Source organism: Schistocerca americana, chromosome 2 (genome assembly GCF_021461395.2).
Source record: "Schistocerca americana isolate TAMUIC-IGC-003095 chromosome 2, iqSchAmer2.1, whole genome shotgun sequence".
Classification (NCBI taxonomy): Eukaryota; Metazoa; Arthropoda; class Insecta; order Orthoptera; family Acrididae; genus Schistocerca; species Schistocerca americana.
This window is the reverse complement of record NC_060120.1, coordinates 558,504,218-558,527,658: the sequence shown is the minus strand read 5'-3', so window position 1 is coordinate 558,527,658 and position 23,441 is coordinate 558,504,218. Positions and strand designations below refer to the sequence as shown.

Below are 23,441 nucleotides of genomic sequence, written 5' to 3'. Positions count from 1 at the left end.
GAATAAATAATATTCTCCGGTGAGCTGACCTGCGGAAAGGAAAGCTGTTCGGAACTCGTAATTAGTGTAGGTGACCGGGCGAGTTGAGGCACTGGTTTGGACAATGGACTCGCATTTGGACGGGCAACGGTTCAAACCCTTGTCGGGCCATCCAGATGTAGGTTTCCCGTCATTTCCCTAAATCACTCAAGGCAAATGCCGGGATGAAAAGGGCATGCCCACTTTCGTTTCACATCGTTGACACAATCAGAGGTCGTGCTCCGTCTCTCATGACCTCGATGTCAACCGGACGTTAAGCCCTATCTTACTCCCTTTTAGTGCAGGTCCTTTCTGTGACGTTGTCGTGTGCTATGTCCAGAAGAGAGACAGTGAATGATATCACCAAATTTAAGCAATCAAAAGTAAATTTATGTTCAGAACTTACTATTTAAAGTGAACTTCATTGTTTAATTCACTTTTTATGCATATATGACAATTATGTTCAATTTGTTGTTGTTTTTGTAGATACAGTGGCGCAAACCTATTGGCAGACAGGAAAATTTGAAATTTTTTGCAGAATGTCTAATGAGGAATTTAGTTACGTTAATAATAACTAACAATGAAAGTGTCACGGAAGTACTGTTCTTTTTTATTTCAGATCAATTGTTTGTCACAAAAGATGTTTTAAATTTTGTAAATTATTTAGTTTCAGTAATCACGCGGAGGTATGTCATCACTTTCTTCCGAGAACCATATCTGAGTGGAATAGACTAGGGAGCACCTTCCGCCAAGCACCAATATGTGTGAAGATGTAGAGACAGGTAATCGATAGAAGAAATGAATCATTCAAATCAGAAATTGTGAATGATAACAAAAATCAAGGTAATTTCCAGTGAAACAAACCGATGAAATACAAATTAAGATAATCAGTTGTGTTGAGAGAGCGAATACAATAAAGATAATGAAGTTAATGAAAAATTACTTGCCCAAGAACGCTTGCGAACGAATCCGATGTATCGACAGCGTTCATGAGTACGTCTAGACGAACATTCGTTCATTTTGATATGGCACAAAAAACCGATACGGTGCGGGAAAGGGCGAGCAGATGTCACAGCCCCTTCCCATGACACGGCATTCGGCGAGCATTCGCGTGGTGCTGTTGGCGTCTTTAGGTGACATCGGCAGATATGTAGCTTTCTGGTCACCCTTCTATCTCTCAAAGAGAAACAAATTGCTAGACAATAGCGTATGGTGGGCTTGGTATTAAAAATAAAAGAAGAAACTTTTATTTCAAATTTCATCTTTATATAATTGTTTTCAGTTATTTGTTTGCAAAACAGCACAGTGATCCCTACATCCCTCAAGCCACATCAGTTATTGACAATTGGGAGCCTTGATCATCACAGTTATAGGAAAAAGTTTGTAATTTATGTTCAGTTATTCGTTTTTAAAATATTTAGTGTTTTACAATACCACATCTATCGAAAGGATATTTTTCTCTCGTTTTAACATTGATATTTAGATTTATTTTCTAAAAGTAAAGATAATATTGGTCATTGAATGCTCATGTTTTCTTTATAATTTCAGATTTCATCTCAATATAAGCAAACATATAATTGGAAAGCCTTTAGCGCCAACCTGTTTGATGAAATTATATCAAATATATAATATAGGCATTAGACTTCTGAAGGAAAATCAATCACTCTGAAGAATTTTGTTGTTGTTATTTAGTCTTCTACAGATCATTTGACAACGAAATGAGATACATCAAATTAATATAACAATAAAAAATAATTAGAAACAAATATACAAACATATAATTACTTACAGGTCTAGTCAACTGTAAATTATCAGCTTTAAGAGCTTATTAAGTATAACTTCGTCCAATTTTCAGATGAAATTAAAAATTGAACAGTGGTTTACGTATTACAAATAGGTTTTCAACTTACTAGGATGTTGTAACGAGCATATTTCATCCATCACACCTCATTTTACGATCAAAATATAAGAATGTAAAAGAATGAAATGTTAAACTCTGTATGTGTTGCTTCCTGGGTATTACATATAACGACAGTTTGGAAAACTAAAAATTCTAATTGTTAATTATTACGTTAACTCTCCTTTGCAAAATAAAATCGAGGGTTGGCTGAAAAAATGCATATTAAATATGGTTCTCTTAATATATTTCGCTTGTTGAGATAGGTGCACTTGAAATTTCCTGTCTTCATGGATACTGTTCTCCTTCTCCTTCTACTCCTTTAAAAACAGTTCTGCATATGTAAGGACTTGTTAACTAACATCTGTCATAGAAACTGAGGTTCACTGGAATTAACAGAAATATACATAATCAACAGCGTAATAAAATATTGCATTGTACTTGCTTTAACGAAAAACTTAGATTTTAAATTGCTGTTTAGTAACCACATGTTTCTGCTAGCATTTTTCGAAGAGAGAGACCAGGTAAAGATGGGGATAACATCCTGATCAATAACCGCTCGATCGCCGCTGAAAAGTCACTGAGACTAGGCCAAGTTGGATCCTAAGTGTGCTCAACAGGATTGTGGTCATGTGACCCTGGAGCCCACACAAGCACGCTCATCTACGTGGATTTTCCCTCATGCCACTCTTACAGTTTGGAAACGATGACCTGGTGTATTTAAATGAAATTTACAGATCGTCGCAAGATGCAGTTGTCGAACAAACGGATGCACATATGGAACAGTACAGTAGTTTCCTATATTATGCACTGGTGAAGGACGAAGTCAGACTTTCCACGGCCCACATTCAATCCCATGTAAACTCGCCCCCACACGAGAATAACTCCACGTCATCGCTGAAAGACACCACTTCGGCGTTCTCGTATTGCGTCATCAGCGTGTACCGGGGCACATCAGTCCCGGCGAACTTTTCCTATCTTTACGATACGATATTGCAGTGCCCGCGTTAATCCGAATTAGATGTAAACACAGGCACTGCAATATCATATTTATCCAACGACATTGGGCAAGCGACTGTCAAGTAAAATGTCTCCCCTATAGGGGAATATATGAGGGTGTTCCGAAAGTAATGCCTCCTATTCTTATTTATGCACCTTTAGCAAGCACAGCCAAATAGAACAACACTTCAGCTACAGACTATCATTTTTTCACATAGTCACCACTATTTGTTGTGCACTTTTGCTAACGGGGAAGCAGAGCCTGCATGCCGCGCTTGTAAATATCGGAACCAGCCGAGGCTAACCCCTTCCTTACAGCTTTGAAAGCAGCATCCGAGTTTCGAAAATGTTCACCACGTTGTCCATCTTTCAAGGCCAAAACAGATGGAAGAAGTCTGGAAACACAAAATCGGGACTGTACGGTGGATGTGGTACATTCCACCCGAATTGTGCAATGAGTTGCATGGTCGCAAAAATGGTAAGGCTTGTTATCATGTTGCAGGTGAAAGTGTTCTTCTGTGGCCTTACCCTGGAAATTCGGGCTTTCAGCTTAGTCAGTATCGTCTTGTTGCGTGCTGAATGGACAGTTTCTCCAGGCTCCAGGACGTCCAAAAGAACCACACCCTGGCTATCCCAGAAAACTGTGCACATCGCCTTGCCTGCAGATGGCTGTCTCATGAACTATTACTTTGACAGAGGATTTGCTTGTCTTTTGGATTCCGGCTCGTAAAGCTGACACCCGACTCGTCTCTGGTGACTGTGCTATTCAGAAAATTGTCACCATCATCTTCACATTGGTCCAGCAGCTCCCGACAAATTTCCATTTGACGAGTTTTCTGTTCGTCTGTAAGCATCAGCGGGAGCCGTCTCGCACAGGCTCTGCGATAACCAAGATGTTCCAGCATTGTTTGCAAGGTATTACAGCCGACATTGTTTTGCACACGTTTATCTGATCTTATCCGCCGATCAGCACGGATGAGTTGATAAAGACGCTCTTCCTTGCGAGGAATGACAGCTGTGCTGGGTCGGCTGGGCCGTGGCTTGTCATGCTCACCTTTTTCACCACCTTGAGAATGCCGTACCATCGCGCCACATTACGTCTAGTGTATCGTTTCTATACACCTTTAGCAAGTGTCGACGGATTTCGATCGGCGCAATTTCTTCAGCAGTGAGGAATTCAATCACACATCGCTGTTTCATAAGCGCCTCCATATCAGACTCCATTTTGGAACACTCCTCTGCCGGCGCCAACTACCGCAGAACAGCGAAACCACCTTAAAATGAAAGTGGAAGGTTCAAGAATTAGACCGACGACATCTGGCGCGGATATCCAAAATCACCACAAAAAAATAGTAGAGATTACTTTCGGTACGACGCTCTTACACAGCGGCCTAATGGATGTAACAGTACTGGCTGTTGACACATGGTTGATGACATGTGAAAGTTTGAGTGTGGCCGTGAGGCGTGTTCGGATAGCCAAATGGTAAGGCGATCGCTGGCGATAAGCGGGAAAACCGGGTTCGAGTCCCGGTCAGGCAAAAATTTTCATTGTCAATCCATTATGTAGCTTATGGTAGTCCATATTTGCAAGTGCGAATACATTTTATTTATCATCTTCAGTGCGTCCGATGTTGACGTCCTTGAGCTCGTATCTATGATTCGTAACCAGGGAAGAGTTGGATGATACGACTGTTGACTGGTTGTTGTCGTCCAGCATTTAATGTGCTGCTCTGTGTTTTATCTATCCGCAGCAGCAATGTGCGATATCTGACAACGACGACGACAGCTGTTATTAAATCGTAGTTGGCTACGGCAGTTCACTGGCTGAGGCGGTCTGCTCGCGAATCTAGGAGGACGGCACGTGAAAAGCACTGTGCCGGATTGATCGGAGTGTGTCATGTGTCGGTTATCCACGATCTGGCTGCGATTACATGTTCAGATAGCACTCGTCTTGGCCATCCTGTACGGAACTGTGACATCGACGGCCAGTACCAATCTCAATAATAATAATAATGGTTTGTTTTATCATTGCTGTTGTTTGTCCAACACGTGCGTACCAAATTTTGTTGCAGTATATACCATCAGCGTCACTTAGCAGCGTAGCCGAAAGATGTAAGGCTGACAGAACGCCGGCCGGAGTGGCCGAGCGGTTCTAGGCGCTACAGTCTGGAACCGCGCGACCGCTACGGTCGCAGGTTCGAATCCTGCCTCGGGAATGGATGTGTGTCATGTCCTTAGGTTACTTAGGTTTAAGTAGTTCTAAGTTCTAGGGGACTGATGACTTCAGCAGTTAAGTCCCATAGTGCTCAGAGCCATTTTTTTATGACAGGACGCCATAATTAATTTTATCTGTATGATGATAAAGGTTACATAGATTCCATTTACGTGCTGTAACCAAAAACATGGTGTACCATGGTTTATAGACTGCTGACGAGAACGTATTGTACCTTCTCTCACACATCCTTTGCTGTTGAAAATCAGTATCCTTGAACGCCTTTCTACCGAACGCCAATGTAGTGTATTAAGTTTCAAATTTGCTTCGAAGATGCCTACAACCTTCCTCTGTAATGTTGCAGAAGCGTGGTGCCCTGCATCGCTTCACACAGCAAAATGTCGATACATGCGGAAAAAAAAGCCAGACCTCAGAAATTCATGCGAGGTGTAAGTTGGGTTAATGATGTCACAGTGGCACCAACTTTCCGCAAAATTCTACCTAACGCCTCCGTGGACGTGCCACTCGTTCTTTCGACATCTCTGCGATGTAAGTTAGAACCGCGACTCTCACTACTGAAATCTCACGGTTTTCTTATGTGCAGCGTACGAAAACATTTCAGATACACCGCCGCTCAGAACTGACATGAAAGGGTGTCAGTGAAACAACCCCTTTCTTTGTGAGCTTAATTCCCACAATTTTCGCGATCGAAAAAGTTGTTTGTTGAGCAACGGGACAACGTTCTTGAGAAACTGGAAGACTTCTGGCACCCCATAGAGGCATAGACATTTCAATCCATCTCTAAAGGCGTCGTGGGCAGCAACGCCATTGAACGTGATCGCACCCTTTTGGAGTGTAGTGCAACCACCATTTTTTGCCGTTGTGCACAGTGTTGGACCGTAAGGGACCCTACAAAATCACCGGACGAAATTTAAATGCAGTCTGAAGCTGCAAAGGTTGCATCCGCTTTTTCAGGCTTCCTGTTTTGCAGCCTCCTGAGGCGTGATCACGAAGAGGTGCATCACTGCACATACGTGAATAAAATGGCAAAGGATCCCTCTAAGACCCACCAGTTCGGCAGTACTGTCAGTGCCACCCGTCCACGTTTGTTGAGCACTTAAAAAATTTGCCGGTACAGATAGAATGTCTCTCTCTCTCCCTGTGTGTGTGTGTGTGTGTGTGTGTGTGTGTGTCAGGCGCCTGCAAGTTGGCAACCATGCCACCACCCCGTCATGCCTATTAGCAGGTGGTCTCGTGGGTTTTCTCTGCACAGATACATTTTTAGAATGCCAGCAAACGTGGGGAGGAGGCACTGACAGTGTCGTCGAACTGCTAGGTGTTAGAAAGAATCTTCTCCCGTGTCGATTCTGGGCGGCGGTGTGTCTGAAACGTTTTCCTCGGCCACACGAAGTAAACAGCGTGATTTCGACGCTGGGTATCGCTGTTATCTCCATCGTAGACGCGTCAAAAGGAGGAGTAAAATGTGCGCAATAGAGGGTGTGAGAGTCTTTCCATCGAGTGACACGTCGACGGTGGCATTGGGCAGAATTGTGATAAAATTTGGTGCCTACTTGACATCATTATCCCACCTTACGCATCACGTGAACTTCTGGGCTCTGACCTTTTCTTCACTTGTGTCGACAAGTTGCTGTTCGATGCGTCGGCGAGCCCGAGGGTGACGCCGCAGGGCTTCACGCTTTTGCATCATTACAGAGGAAGGTTGTAAGCACCTTTGAGCCAAATTTCAAACTTGTACGTCACAATGGAAAATAATTATGGAATTTTGAAGTTATCTTTTGTGTTGCGCAGTGAGTAGACGCTGATGATTGGGTTGGTTTTTTTGCGGGAGGAGACCAGACAGCGAGGTCATCGGTCTCATCGGATTAGAGAAGGACGGGGAAGGAAGTCGGCCGTTCGCTTTCGATGGAACCATCCCGGCATTTTCCTGGAGCGATTTAGGGAAATCACGGAAAACCTAAATCAGGATGGCCGGACACGGGATTGAACCGTCGTCCTCCCGAGTGCGAGACCAGCGTGCTAGCCACTGCACCACCTCGCTCGGTGACATTGATGATTCAAAACATTGTGACCACCTTCTTCATATCGTGTTGGTCCATATATGGAACGCAACGCAGTGGTGATTATACGTACGACAGCTCCTTGGAAGGTTACCGGAGGTATTGCTCTGGACGTCTGCGCACAGATCACGCAACTTCCGTAAATTACGGATCGGTGGTTTGTCAGCGTGGAGCTGGCTCACGACAGTGGCCCAAACTGTTCCGTTGGATTAAGATCAGGCGGATTTGGTGGGGGAGACAATGTCAGTTCACGGTTATGCTCTTCAACCCCTAGTAGCACAGTTCCGTCCTTGTGACACAACAGTTAAACTGCTGGTAGATGCCATCGCCATCGCAATCGGGGATGACATAAAGCACGAAGGGATGCAGATGATCCGCAATAATGTGCACGTGGTAAATAGCTGTTGTGATGCCTTCGCTTATTTCCACATATCCCATGGAATTGACTGAAATACTCTTTCAAATTCTGAAGGTGGCAGGGGTAAAATACAGGGAGCGAAAGGCTATTTACAATTTGTACAGAAACCAGATGGCAGTACCGAGTCGAGGGGAATGAACGGCAAGCAGTGGTTGGGAAGGGAGTGAGACAGGGTTGTAGCCTCTCCCCGATGTCATTCAATCTGTATATTGAGCAAGCAGTAAAGGAAACAAAAGAAAAAATCGGGGTAGAAATTAAAACCCATGGAGAAAAATAAAAACTTTGAGGTTTGCCGATGATATTGTAATTCTGTCAGAGACAGCAAAGGACTTGGAAGAGCAGTTGAACGGAATGGACAATGTCTTGAAAGGAGGATATAAGATGAACATCAACAAAAGCAAAACGAGTATAATGGGATGTAGTCGAATTAAATCAGATTAGGAAATGAGACGCTTAAAGTAGTAAATGAGTTTTGCTACTTGGGGAGCAAAATAACTGATGATGGTCGAAGTAGAGAGGATATAAAATGGAGACTGGCAATGGCAAGGAAAGCGTTTATGAAGAAGAGAAATTTGTTAACATCAATTATAGATTTAAGTGTCAGGAAGTCGTTTCTGAAAGTATTTGTATGGAGTGTAGCCATGTATGGAAGTGAAACGTGGACGATAAATAGTTTAGACAAGAAGAGAATAGAAGCTTTCGAAATGTGGTGCTACAGAAGTATGCTGAAGATTAGATGGGTAGATCACATAACTAATGAGGAGGCATTGACTAAAATTGAGAAGAGAGAAATTTGTGGCACAACTTGACTAGAAGAAGGGATCGGTTGGTAGGACATATTCTGAGGCATCAAGTGATCGCCAGTTTAGTATTGGAGGGCAGTTTAGTATTGGAGGGCAGCGTGGAGGGTAAAAATCGTAGAGGGAGACCAAGAGATGAATACACTAAGCAGATTCAGAAGGATGTAGGTTGCAGTAGGTACTGGGAGATGAAGCTTGCACAGGATAGAGTAGCATGGAGAGCTGCATCAAACCAGTCTCTGGACTGCAGACCACAACAACATCCCATGGAAGTCCAGGTGAAGCCACCTTAGCATAGCAGTGCCATCGTCCCTCTTGTTCCGAGCAGCCGCGTCGTCCTGGATGATGGCTTAGCCGGACACGACCATCGATCGATCTGGTGAAACAGGGATCATGATGTGTCCGACGAAGCGTCACATTTCCAATTTAACTACGGATCGAGACGCAATGAGACAATGCCCAGTGCAATCGCAATTAACGCTGTCGTTTGGTTGTCTACTGCCGATCCTCATTCAGCAACGTGCGCACCTGTTGAAATTGGAGAAGGTACAGAGTACAAATTAAGTATTATATGCAATGATCGGTGGACGTTGGATTACAATCATCATGAGAACAACGCATGTCCTGTGCGCCGAAGATGCGGGAGGACTGGCTTAAAAAAATGTGTCCACAGGTGTGGTGGAGGAAAAATAACGGAACACGTGCCCATTGACGGACCAAGAACATGTTGATGCGTGGATTTGGAAAGCAACCTAATATAACTGATGTTCCGGGGTACTGGAAGAAAGGGTTCTAGATACACGAAGATGAAGCCGTTTTGTTAATGTAACTTATGGTCTTCAGAGTTGTGGTTACTGGTTGGGGTGAGGTTAATTATACTTTAGAAAATGGTTAATTGCAGTACGAAGTGTCATTGAATGTTTAAAAATCTTAAGATTAGCCAATAAATATATTGTGGATTGCTTTCACACTTGAACGAAATTTTAAATCAGGTTCATTACAAAAGGTTAATAGCAAATCACTATAACAAGTTGCACAGCTGCTGCAAGCCTGTAGCAACAAATAGACTGTGGCCGCTTTCATAGTAGCAGTAACTATTTTGAATGTAGGCTCGATGTAGTGTACGTGCTGCAGTAAGGAAGCGGCGTTGGTCAGCGTTAGACATCGATTTACGAAGAAACGAGGAAAAGTAGAAGGGAACTAAGGGCAAAAGAAAGTTAACGCATGTATTGTGAGGGCTTGAAAGTGCAGAACTCTAAATTGTTTCCTCTTGTTAGAACAGCAGGGACCTTCATAACAGTTAATGAAAGCGCTCCGCGTTGCAAATGAAACAGTTATCTCTAATTAACAGTTTAAGCGGTCAGTCGTCGCCTGTTACGTGCCGGGAAAAAACTCCTTTATTATACACAGTATCAGTTATTATGGTCTGCCCGTCATGGAAATGTTATTAAATGTACTCGGACCGTGGCTATAAAATATTATTAGTGTTCTATTGCTTTCTCATATGCGTTAGATTTGTAGTCGCTCGTGTGTTTGTCCAATGAACGCGGTTTGGGCGCAAAACTCCTTTCCATTACACGTACAGTTAGTCAGATGATGGTTTTCTTATGAGTTACATTTTATGGTATTTCTTCACAGAATGTATTATTTGTTGCTTCCGTTTTAAGCATCTCCGTTACAACTAGCATGTTCAAGAGTCTGTGGACACAAATACTCATGGTTCCATAGACGCCAGCCTTATTATTAATATCGTATTAGATATCCTTTCCATCGTGACACTTTTTAGTCTTCGCGGAAGGTCTTCCGCCAAGTTCCAAAGACTGAATATGTTTTCGATCTCTGCTTGGAATGATAAACAGTGATGGCATATTTTATGCGCACTCTATACAGCACACTTCCGACGCAGCAATTCGTTCTATAGACGTTCTGTGGAGATTGCGTATGTTCTGCCAGTAGTTCACTACTGGTTTTCTTTGAACAATGATTCAGTGGTTTGTGGATGGCTGCTTTAACGGCATGGCTCTTTAGTTCAGCAATGTCAGACTACCAAACCAAAGATCCTGAGTTCAGGCCTTAAGTGGTACCAAAACTTTTTTTGTCACCGCATCTTTTCGCTTCTTGCAATAATTTTGTATATGTGAAAAATTCAGGGTTTCACCATGGTTCTGGACTTCAGGGTAAACTGTAGATCCCTGGCACTATACATGGTTGTATAAGTCAGTTCAAATATTGGAGGAAAGTGAAGACATACCCTCTCCAATAGAAGCATGCCTAGTACAGAACTGTTTCGGACTGAATACCTATTTCTTACAGGAAAAATGTAGTTACACAGTCGTTCTCGTTATCGCTTGGGAAGCGAGTTGTTTTAAGTTTTCGATCGCTAGTAAAGAAAAAGACTGTCGTATTACCTCTACATGTTTTCACTGATGCTACGATGTTTTTCTTAAAGTACCGTTTGAAGGGCATCTGGTGAGTAGACACGCCCCTCTTGAGTGTCCATCCGAATGTACCACAACTCAATCACCCTTGCTTCACAGGCAGTAAAAACTTCGTCGAAAGCATTGTTGCTGTTACTTGGTCGCTGAAACAGCACGGCAATGATGTGTCAAGTCACCTCACGACCAATCGTTCTGCCACTGGCAGCTATACTTGAAGCTGGAGCAAAATGCTCTGCAACAGTTGACAGGATGACCTCGCACTTGACTTTTGACGGATAGCCTTTCTTATTTATTCTCCGTTAGAGACAAAAGCCGAACTGCCTTCATACAGTAACCTCATCACGAACCTGATACATTAAAACAAGTTTTTTAGCTAACAGTTACAAAGCGAAGGATCTCATTAATATATATATAAAATTAATAAGTGGACGATCTGTGCAGATAAAGAACACGATATTAAAAAAAGGGCTGAACATATTCCTCGTTCTTTCCGAAAGGATACAACGAGAGTACTTTTCTGTGCTGACTTCGACGCAAAATGTGGCATAAGAAAGAGTAGTTTATTACAAATACTGTCAGGTATGTGTAAGATAGTATGGCATCTACCTGAAATTTTATTCGCGCCATACGGGCGGATGTTTCCGTGTCCATTTAGAGAACTTTGTAAGGTAGGTTGCAATATGTTTCTATTTTTTTTAAAGAAAAGTGGACATAATTATCGAGATGTTGATCTATGCGTCTTACTTCATCGTTATGTTTCTAAAGTAACCCACGTAAATATGTTCGAAGAGCTTGAAATTTTTACACAAATAGAATCCCGTAGTTTACGACCTGTAGAAAAAAATGCACGCTTGCACCAACAGATTAAGAAACCTAAATCGTAGTTTTACGTCAAACTCAGAATACTTCTGTAACTTGTAACTGTATTTTAATTTTTGCAACATTCGCACTGTGTACATATGGCGAAAAAGTGGGGCTTAGAGGAGTTTCTACGTCGTTATTTTTGCGCGAGCGACGGACGCAATTATCTCCCGAGTGGCGTCAAGCGTATACCAGCAGTTCGTCAGCTTGAGTGGCACATCCCTGTTTCTTTGGGCCATGGTCGAATAGTAGTGTGATTTAACAGTTGATGCATTTTGGCTGTTTGGTATACACTTGCGACCGCCATTTACTCGTTTGTTATTCGTGGGTCGTTTCTGCTAGCGGCCGTCATCGGTCCTCATCCTTGTGCACGTCTAGCATTTCTAAGCTAGAATTTACGCAATATATTAATTTTTTCACTTTTAAGAACTCTTTGTCAGAATTAGTGTGACTATTTTAATCTCATATTTGCAGTTCACGAGTTTGCAACTATTACGTTGTTAACTGTATCCTTCAGTTCCAAAAATTCGGTCTCGGGTACGTTTAAATTATGGCTTCCTCTTTGGGCCTGTTCAGTTGATGAGTTGCTGTGCAACATGTTCAGATACGTGCAATTGTGTTCAGAATGTATGGTGATAGGCGTTTAGTTTGTTAGTAGTTTATTACCCCCTTTTTCTTCCTTCTTAAACAGACTGTTTGATGATGACCTGCTAATAAACAGAAACCGGTAATATTTGTGTGACTAGAGGCCGAAATAAATGAAAACTTTGCGGTTGTAAATATCAGAAGCAGGTATACTTGTTCCTAAAAGATGAACAGCAGCACCTCCGGGCACCGGCAGTACCGCTAATCCTAAACCCACCGTGCCCGTTTAACGCTTCTGAAGCGGTCTGCAGTTACGAAACACTTTATCTCGTCCCGCTAGTCGCCTGTCCTCGGCGATAGTACCTCAGCAACTTACATCCCGTTCAAAAATAACGTCTTATCGAGTTTGCTTTGGCCGTAAGATCATTCAGCAGCCACTTCTCCGGGTCATTTACAGCGCAATTGAAGCTACTGATGGGCACCGCTTGCAAAAATGCGTCTTCTTCATCAACAGACTGAGCACACTCCCACGTAGATTTATGTAGACGCTCCACAGGATTTGGTATCTGTACGGAACTCAGTGGTGGCTATGTTGGTTTCGGGATTTTCTTGCGAATTCAAAAATTCCAGGGTTGGCGTAACAGAAATCCTTGAACTTGTATTAAAAATATTTCGAACGTTAGGATAAATCCTTAGATTCCGATCCCTCACAAATCCGTTTCGTAAATTGACTGCGAGAAATGGGAATCGTTAAGTGCTAGTAGTCAACTGTACCAAGGGTAGTGGAACATACGCCTAAAATTAGAGGTAGAAGATGTAACTACAGTTTGGACTCCCCATGGGACGGAGTCTTTATTTCTACAAACAGTAATATTACATTTAGCAACGTCGAAACGGAATTTGATTGCGAACTTAATAACCGAGAATAGATCCTACTAGACAAAGGTTGGTAGTTCGATACTTTTTACTGGGCAGTGGAAAATTAATTACTAACTTAGGGGCTCATTCAGAAACAAATTACGGCCAGTATCACATAAATATTCGTATTACGTAATAGCAGCGGAATGTCACTTCACCGTGCCGAGTATCAATTGGACCAACTGCGCAATCATTGCTGACAGTAAGGACTGCCTTGTGAAATGATAATGAACGTATCAACCAAAAACAGTCTAACATGTCGACCGACTGTTCACAGAAAACAAGATTTTTTTCTCTCTCTCTTCAACAGTTAATTGCTGTTAACAAAGGCACACACTGACATTCGACTACGATGCTTTATACTGTTGACTGTTACCAAAAGCAAAAAATCTTATTGAAATGAGTAAGTAGAAAAATGGTCGCAAAATATTTGCGAAGAATAAGAAGAGGAGGAAAAGAAAATATTTGTATATAATTAGACAGGTACAGAAGAGATTGGTCCGAGTTTAAAGATAAGATTGATCGCGTCCTGGACGACTGTCGCCAACAAAGTGATAAACGGCGACAAACATCCGGCTTGTCTTAATAAATTGAGAAAGTAAGACATATTTGCTTACCACGTTCCAAAAGGAATGTATAGAAACATAAGGTAGGGAAACCTATGTATTTAATTCCGCTTTTAAAAGTGCATTCCCCCAGTATCGATCTACGTAAACGGAGTTTGGCCAGCATAAAAGTTCGCAAATAAATTGTGTTCAAATGGGGACCGTCGACCCTGCATGTCTCTCCATTCAATAAAAGCGGTAAAAGAACAGATGGGCAAAATTCATAACGTCTGCTTGTTGGATCTTGTAATATATCACCATTCTTATGAAAATTTGGTCTCTGTTTCCACATTATATCTTGCAAATTGTGAACTCATACAAACAGTTTAAGAATGAATTTGGACTGGAACAAAACAGTTGTAGAAGAAGAATGGTTGGAAAACTGGGGGACGGGGAGAAGTAACCATAAATGTCCTAACCTAGCCTGATGATGGGCAAGGGGAAAACGACGACGACAACATAAACAGATAGATACCGTCCTCAGGAAAACGTTGTCATCAAGATGTACTGTCGTGTATAATATCGTTAAAAATTTATGATCAGCTCGCAGAACTATTGGACAAAACCCATACGTAATTCCTAGTAGCAAAAATGAGGTGGAGAACGTACCCTAAACAAGCGTTGTTGGAATGTTAAATCCTTCAGCAGATATACAGAGGTCTAAAAATTAGTGTATACTCTCACAAACTATAATCTGCGAAAACAAGACAGTTGACATGTAATATGCATATGTTTCTGTTACACTAGCTCTGCACAGAAGCGGTGTTAAATCCGCTTGCAACAGCTAGTAGTAGCAGTAAACTGCGTGTCTGACAGGACGACAGTTACTGCTGAGACAACGATTAAGATAGCCACAAGGGCGTCGAGGCATCACTTACGGGGCGTATAGCGATAGAGAATCTTTAACTAGAAGCTGCTCATACATAGACAGAGGTAGCCAGTTGGCTAATTGTTTGTCCTGTTCATAAACTGTGTCAATTTCAAACTACAGTTCGGTTATCCAGAAGTTTGATAGGCCGGCAAAGGGCGTACTGTTTTTGGAATCGCGTCCACATCCTGAAGTCTGCCTTGGCTGCAACCCCCAGAAATGTAAACTCATTAGTTACTACGCAAAGATGATTTCATGAAGGTGTAAAGTGTACGAGACGATTTACTAAGTGCCTATCACTCATTGCAGTTTTGTGTGTCGATGCTTTCGTCTTAAATTATTGGCAAATAAATATATTGAAAACACATGTTTAATTTGGTTCATTTCTCCACTTATTTCGTGTATTGGTGTGCGCAACTGCAACTGCTACCTACGTGCCATTTCTGCTTGCAGACTTAGTTGGTAGGTAGGTAATAAGTAATACACTCCTGGAAATGGAAAAAAGAACACATTGACACCGGTGTGTCAGACCCACCATACTTGCTCCGGACACTGCGAGAGGGCTGTACAAGCAATGATCACACGCCCGGCACAGCGGACACACCAGGAACCGCGGTGTTGGCCGTCGAATGGCGCTAGCTGCGCAGCATTTGTGCACCGCCGCCGTCAGTGTCAGCCAGTTTGCCGTGGCATACGGAGCTCCATCGCAGTCTTTAACACTGGTAGCATGCCGCGACAGCGTGGACGTGAACCGTATGTGCAGTTGACGGACTTTGAGCGAGGGCGTATAGTGGGCATGCGGGAGGCCGGGTGGACGTACCGCCGAATTGCTCAACACGTGGGGCGTGAGGTCTCCACAGTACATCGATGTTGTCGCCAGTGGTCGGCGGAAGGTGCACGTGCCCGTCGACCTGGGACCGGACCGCAGCGACGCACGGATGCACGCCAAGACCGTAGGATCCTACGCAGTGCCGTAGGGGACCGCACCGCCACTTCCCAGCAAATTAGGGACACTGTTGCTCCTGGGGTATCGGCGAGGACCATTCGCAACCGTCTCCATGAAGCTGGGCTACGGTCCCGCACACCGTTAGGCCGTCTTCCGCTCACGCCCCAACATCGTGCAGCCCGCCTCCAGTGGTGTCGCGACAGGCGTGAATGGAGGGACGAATGGAGACGTGTCGTCTTCAGCGATGAGAGTCGCTTCTGCCTTGGTGCCAATGATGGTCGTATGCGTGTTTGGCGCCGTGCAGGTGAGCGCCACAATCAGGACTGCATACGACCGAGGCACACAGGGCCAACACCCGGCATCATGGTGTGGGGAGCGATCTCCTACACTGGCCGTACACCACTGGTGATCGTCGAGGGGACACTGAATAGTGCACGGTACATCCAAACCGTCATCGAACCCATCGTTCTACCATTCCTAGACCGGCAAGGGAACTTGCTGTTCTAACAGGACAATGCACGTCCGCATGTATCCCGTGCCACCCAACGTGCTCTAGAAGGTGTAAGTCAACTACCCTGGCCAGCAAGATCTCCGGATCTGTCCCCCATTGAGCATGTTTGGGACTGGATGAAGCGTCGTCTCATGCGGTCTGCACGTCCAGCACGAACGCTGGTCCAACTGAGGCGCCAGGTGGAAATGGCATGGCAAGCCGTTCCACAGGACTACATCCAGCATCTCTACGATCGTCTCCATGGGAGAATAGCAGCCTGCATTGCTGCGAAAGGTGGATATAAACTGTACTAGTGCCGACATTGTGCATGCTCTGTTGCCTGTGTCTATGTGCCTGTGGTTCTGTCAGTGTGATCATGTGATGTATCTGACCCCAGGAATGTGTCAATAAAGTTTCCCCTTCCTGGGACAATGAATTCACGGTGTTCTTATTTCAATTTCCAGGAGTGTATGTTGTAATAATATTATTTCACACTTTTATCAAATTATTGAACAAGTGACAACTCACTTGGGATACGATGGTTAGAATTCAAGCGAGCCAACAAAACCATTGGGTATTATTGACAAAATAGAAATCCTGAATAGGTAGTACAAAGATTGTGATTAGAGTTTTTCTTAGGACATCCCAAAACCGGGCGGCAGAAGAGTTTTCGTTTAGAGTTAATTGTAGAACCGGTGCAGGCTTGTATTCCCAGGCTCTGTTTTAGGACATTTTAGTATGTTTATTTATGTTATGTATTTATTACTGTCACTTATTTTTGTATTAGGCTGAAAAATCTCAAAAAATTGTTGATATAGTCAATTATCATGCTGCAGAAACACACATGTATTTGTAAGATGTGTTACAGGAAACTGCAGATGATGTCGTATAATTTGATGGCCTCAGAGAGAGGTTCAAAAAATGGTTCAAATGGTTCTTAGCACTATGGGACTTAAATTCTGAGGTCATCAGTCCCCTAGAACTTAGAACTACTTAAACCTAACTAACCTAACGACATCACACTCAGCCATGCCCGAGGCAGGATTCGAACCTGCGACCGTAGCGGTCGCGCGGTTCCAGACTGTGGCGCCTAGAACCATACGGCTACCGTGCCCGAATCAAAGAGAAGTTATGGAGTGGACACACCTATGTGCTGCATCTTAAGAAGATCGTTCCTTTCACAGATGGCTCTCGGTTTAGCTTGCGAGGACACAGAAGGTGTGTTTAGAGAAAAGAATCTCATTGCAAGACAAAACATCCGTGAAAGGGATGCGTGTGTGACTGTGCTGTGTATCTTTAGCTGTATGTAAAGGATTGCTGATGGGTAGAATGGTGTACTAGTCAATTACTGCATCAAACTACAAACTATCTTTATGGCACAACGTGACTATAATAAGAAGTAATCAGATAGTTCATTTTGTTAAGGAGAAAATTGTGTTCAAGGAGGAGGTTGCCAGTTGTTGAGGTACACCAAGGCCTATATGTAATAACCAGCTTCAGATGGATATACTTTGCAGTTGTTACACATAGATGATGAAACTACGTCAAACCAGTCTTCGAATGGAAGAAGACTGCAGCAGCAGCAGCAACGACAACAAATAATAATAAAAATAGGCTATCTAGGTGATAGTATGTCCTGTAAGATGACAACATTCAACCATACGGCTCTCGTCGCGTGAATGTTGCTGGTGCATAATTACCACCACTACAGGTCGCTAAACGAGCTGCAGACGCAACCAGTTTATCAATTTCAGTTTATCAATTACAAATATATATCTTCAGTACTAACTTAAATTGAAGCTTTTTGGTAGCCAGATCTTCTCATTTTTTACGTTACTTTTTAGCTACTTGACAGTCCTGTGTAAAAATTTTAACGAAGGACTCTGTCGCCCAGAGTTTGTTTCACGACTGCTTTCTGATGTAAGCTTAATTGTATGATCTTCTGAGGCTGGCAAATTTGCCGAAACTAGTCAGGGAGTTAATTTATAAAAAGCTGCCAATTGATTATATCTATTCTTACAACATGCATCACAGCTGACAGCCATGATTAAAATTATAAACAGACGCCCACACACTGAATAATACTGAAATTTGTACACTTTTCTTGTCTTCTGGAGGATTGCAAGCCGTTGGTGAACTAGTATTTGTATTTTAAAAAACCAAAAGGTTGCAGAAGACACTCTGTTGTCATTTATTACACCAAGACACAGCACGTCAGTTTTGTGCTTTGGTGTGAAAGGCCACAGCAAGATGACGTCTTGCAGAGGAAACATTGCGACTTGTTCAGACAGGAAAAAAGAGAGAGCCTTGTGGAAACGCTACGAAAGCAGGTAGTTTTGAGAGAGAATACGCGAGCTATAATATGGTCGTAGACGTGTATTATCAGCCAAATCAATGTGATATTGCATCCATCAGAGGTAAGCAACAACAAAAATGTAATTATGTGGTATGCTGTATTACACCATGTAACTATGTGTCCTATCAGGACAGTGTGGTACATGTACACTATGTGATTAAAAGTATCCGGACACCACCTAAAACATACGTTTTTCATATTTGGTGCATTTTGCTGCCACCTACTGCCAGGTACTCTATATCAGCGACCTCAGTAGTCATTAGACATTGTGAGAAAGCAGAATGGGGCGCTCCGCGGAACTCGCGTACTTCGAAAGTGGTCAGGTGATTGGGTGTCACTTGCGTCATATGTCTGTACGCGAGATTTCCACACTGCTGAACATTCCTAGGTCCACTGTTTCCGATGTGATATGGATTTTCACCTGCCTCGAGATGGCTGGGTGTTCGTGTTGTCCTCATCATTTCATCATCGTTCATGAATGTGGTGAGATTGCGCTGAGCAGAGGTTGGGAATTTGTACGGGCGCTGATAACCGTGCAGTTGAGCGCCCCACAAACCAAACGTAAACATCAAACGAATCACGGTACACATCGTGGCGATCCGATATCAGGGAGTGGATATGGCGAATGCCCGGTGAACGTCATCTGACAGCGTGTGTAGTGCCAACAGTAAAATTCGCAGGCGGTGGTGTTATGGTGTGGTCGTGTTTTTCATGGAGGGGGCTTGCACCCCTTGTTGTTTTGCGTGCACAATCGCAGCACAGGCCTGTATTGATGTTTTAAGCATCTTCTTGCTTCCCACTGTTGAAGAGCAATTTGGGGATGGCGATTGCCTCTTTCAGCATGATCGAGCAACTGTTCATAGTGCACGGCCTGTGGCGGAGTGGTTATACTACAATAACATCCCTCTAATGGATTGGCCTGCACGGAGTCCTGACCTGAATCCTATAGAACACATTTGGGATGTTTTGGAACGCCCGACTTTGTGCCAGGCCTCGCCGATTGACATCGATACGTCTTCTCGGTGCAGCACTCCGTGAAGAATGGGCTGCCATTCCCCAACAAACCTTCCAGCACCTGATTGAAGGTATGCCTGCGAGAGTGGAAGCTGTCATCAAGATTAAGGGTGAGCGAATATCATACTGAATTCCAGCATTGCCGATGGTGTCCGGATACTTTTGATCACATGTTGTAGTACTTTTTAAATACTACTAATTTTAATGGAACCAAGAGCTATGGGGCAATTCATTAGGTATTTATCTAGAACCCATTAACCATAAACGATTGTCAGATTTGTGATGCACATCACTAAGTGCATGCTATAGGGTTTATTGTGGCTTCCCATTGTATAGCTGCTAAATTGCTGTATTGTTTAGTATGATTTCGTTCATCATATTAGTAATTTTGGATTCCATAAGAAACAGACTTAAAACCTAACATAAAAAAGAAATATAGTAATGGATGGATATCCTGTTAACTTTCTAGAAGCTACATTGTTCAAATTTCTAGCCTCAAATCCTATTCAGTTTTCCAGAAGCACGTTGTTCACGAAGATTTCCACGAAATTAATGTCGAGAAGCGTAGCCGTCCTTGTAGACATCGCGGACTACGACCTTAACACACAAATATCGTAACCCTATTCCTACGCAGCATAACAAACTGGTTGACATATCTGCGCTGAATTCACTACGTGTAATAGTTAAAAATGTTATGTTTCGGGCCACAAGAGTACCGCATTGTATGTAGTACCTTATAACAAAATAAACAGAACTCTTATGTCCATGATTTATGAAATTTTTTGAATATGCATATGGCTCTGTTTACGTAATATGGATTAGTATTGTCTAGCGCCCCAGTTCATCGACTGCAGTCTGTTTTATCTTAATTTATACTTCTGTATCATGCTAGACACGATTTGTTAAGTTACCACCGTTTGGTGACTTATTCGCTAATTTAAGGAAAGAGGCGTGTGCATCAGTTAACAGAATTACTGGGCAACACACTAATTATTTTTTTTTTCAACGATCAGTGCTTCGAATAGACTGTGGAAGAAACTGCTGTCTTCGTCATGTGTTTCATGCAAGCGTCGGAGAAGTAGACGGAGAAATTAGTGTTCGCGCTGAAACAAACAAGTAATTTTTCTTGCCGTAGTTGGATGTTACTATAAAGTACCGACTGGTGATGAAAAGACATACTCCTTGCCGTGCAATTTACAGTGGCTTGCGTAGCACCGAATAAGCGGTAGGAAACAGCTCTACCTACATAAATGATGATGTGCATCGCCCCGTCGCGCAAAAGGCCATATCTAAGGGGGTAGTCAGTCCTCTACGAAAATTTAAAAAAAAATCGACTTTTTTTGTTTCAAATGTTCTCTGCGATGACTATTGCATTGCAATGTTCATCGCAAGTTCGTCAGAAACTCCTTTATCAAGCTGCAAGGCGGTTTCTGAAAAAGTCTACGAAAAGCGTTCACAGCGGAAAAAAAGTTGACATGTAATTTCAACGACGGCCCAACAGGAATTATGGAATTTATGAACGTGCTCGAACCTGAGATCGGACCTTCCTGTAACAACTCCTGCAGAAAAGCGGACGAAAAGCGTATCGAGGGAGCAGAGCAGCGGATGACTGAAGCTGTCAAAGAACCCAGCAACACCTTCGTGGCCACGAAGAAGATCGGGGAGGACCTCCTTTTGGATCTGGAAGGATTGCTTTATGGTGTAGGGTTCGCTGAGAAGAGGTATTTTTAGCTTAACTACACAACATGTGACCCAAAATTTTAAAAGCGTTTTTCTCAAACTATTTTTCAAATTGGCGGGAAACATAATTTGAGAACGGTACATACGATTCTGATCGGAGTTAATGCTGGTATTCGAAATTAAATTCTCTATCAGCGTACATAGCCGTTTTGCGATATCTTCAAATGTCTGTTTTCAATGCACGCTTTTGTCGCGATTTTGAACTTTGCGGGCGAAGAACGTAACATTTCTTTCAACACGCCACAATTTTCTTAGGACATAACATTTTTCAGTTATTCTTTGTATACTAATAGAAAATAGATTTAAAATGACTTACACAAAACTGTTTTGCTGGAGGTCCAATAGGAAGGATTCGGGAATTTCCGGCGGTGATCAGTGTTCCGGCTGCAAGGGGTCCTTCCACCTGTTGCAGCAGATACAAGGAGCGTCCGATGTTGATACAAAAGTGATTTCTTAAAGAAAAAAAGCATAAGGAATAAAAGTATTTTATCATATTTAACATTACTTTTTACACTGAAGCATCAAAGAAAGTGGTATAGGCATGCGTATTCGAACACAGATATGTAAACAGGCACAAGACGGCGCTGCGGTCGGCAACGCCTATATACGACAAGTGTCTGAAGCAGTTGTTAGATCGGCTACTGCTGCTACAACGCCAGGTTATCAAGATTTAAGTGACTTTGAACGTGGTGTTACAATCGGTGCACGAGCGATGGGGACACAGCATCTCCGAGGTAGCGATGAAGTGGGTATATTCCCGCACGACCATTTCACGAGTGTACCGTGAATATCAGGAATCCGGTAAAACATAAGATCACAGACATCGCTTCGGCCGGAAAAAGATCCTGCAAGAACGGGACCAACGACGACTGAAGAGAATCGTTCAACGTGACAGAAGTGCAATCCTTCCGCAAATTGCTGCAAATTTCAATGCTGGGCCATCAACAAGTTCAAATGGCTCTGAGCACTATGGGACTCAACTGCTGAGGTCATTAGTCCCCTAGAACTTAGAACTAGTTAAACCGTAACTAACCTAAGGACATCACACACATCCATGCCCGAGGCAGGATTCGAACCTGCGACCGTAACGGTCTCGCGGTTCCAGACTGCAGCGCCAGAACCGCGCGGCCACTTCGGCCGGCCCATCAACAAGTGTCAGCGTAAGAACCATTCCACGAAACATCATCGATATGGGCTTTCGGAGTCGAAAGCCCACTCATGTACCGATGATGACTGCACGACACAGTTTTACGCCTCGCCGAGGTCCGTCAACACCTACAGGGGACCGTTGATGACTGGAAACATGTTGCCTGGTCGGACGAGTCTCGTTTCAAATTGTATCGAACGAAAGGACGTGTACTTGTATGGAGACAACCTCACGAATCCATGGATTGTGGATGTCAGCAGGGGACTGTTCAAGCCGGTGGAGGTGCTGTAATGGTCTGGGGCGTGTGCAGTTGTAGTGATATGGGACCCCTGATACGTCTAGATACGACCCCGACACGTCACACGTACGTAAGCATCCTGTCTGATAATCGTGCGTCCATTCATGTCCATTGTGCATTCTGACAGACTTCGACAATTCCAGCAGGACAATGCGACACCCCACACGACCAGAATTACTACAGAGTCGCGAGTTTAAACACTTCCGCTGGCCACCAAACTCCCCAGACATGAACATTATCAAGCATATCTGCGATGGCTTGCAACATGTTGTTCAGAAGAGATCTCCCGGCCCTCATACTCTTACGGATTTGTGGACAGCCGTGCAGGATTCATGGTGTCAATTCCCGCCAGCACTACTTCAGACATTAGTCGAGTCCATGCCACGTCCTGCTGCGGCAAATTTGCGTTCCCGCGGGGGCAATACACGATATGTGGCAGGCGTACCAGTTTCTTTGACTCTTCAGTGTACCTTATTTGAAAAATATCACGAAAATCACCTAATCTTCATGCGTTCAGAGAGGCAACTCCTGTAAGTAACAGTCTCATAACGTTTTAATCTGTCACGTATGATAATTAGTCACTGCTTGCCAGACATTTACCGGGTACATTCTATGAACTTCGTAGTACCTTTCAGACTGTATTACTAGTAACTGAAGAGGATAGGTGTTACTTCTACTGATGTAGATGTTAACTCGGTGCAGAACACAGCGTCTAGGTTTCGTGCAATATTCCTAGATGGGAGTGATGTAGAC

At 43.3% G+C, this 23,441-nt stretch overlaps 1 protein-coding gene across 2 annotated transcripts in view; it reads left to right on the top strand.

Moving 5' to 3' along the window:
- LOC124591764 (glycerol kinase 2-like) overlaps positions 1-23,441 on the top strand; it is a 276,367-nt gene that overhangs the window by 108,612 nt on the left and 144,314 nt on the right. The gene's annotated exons all lie outside the window — the stretch shown is intronic.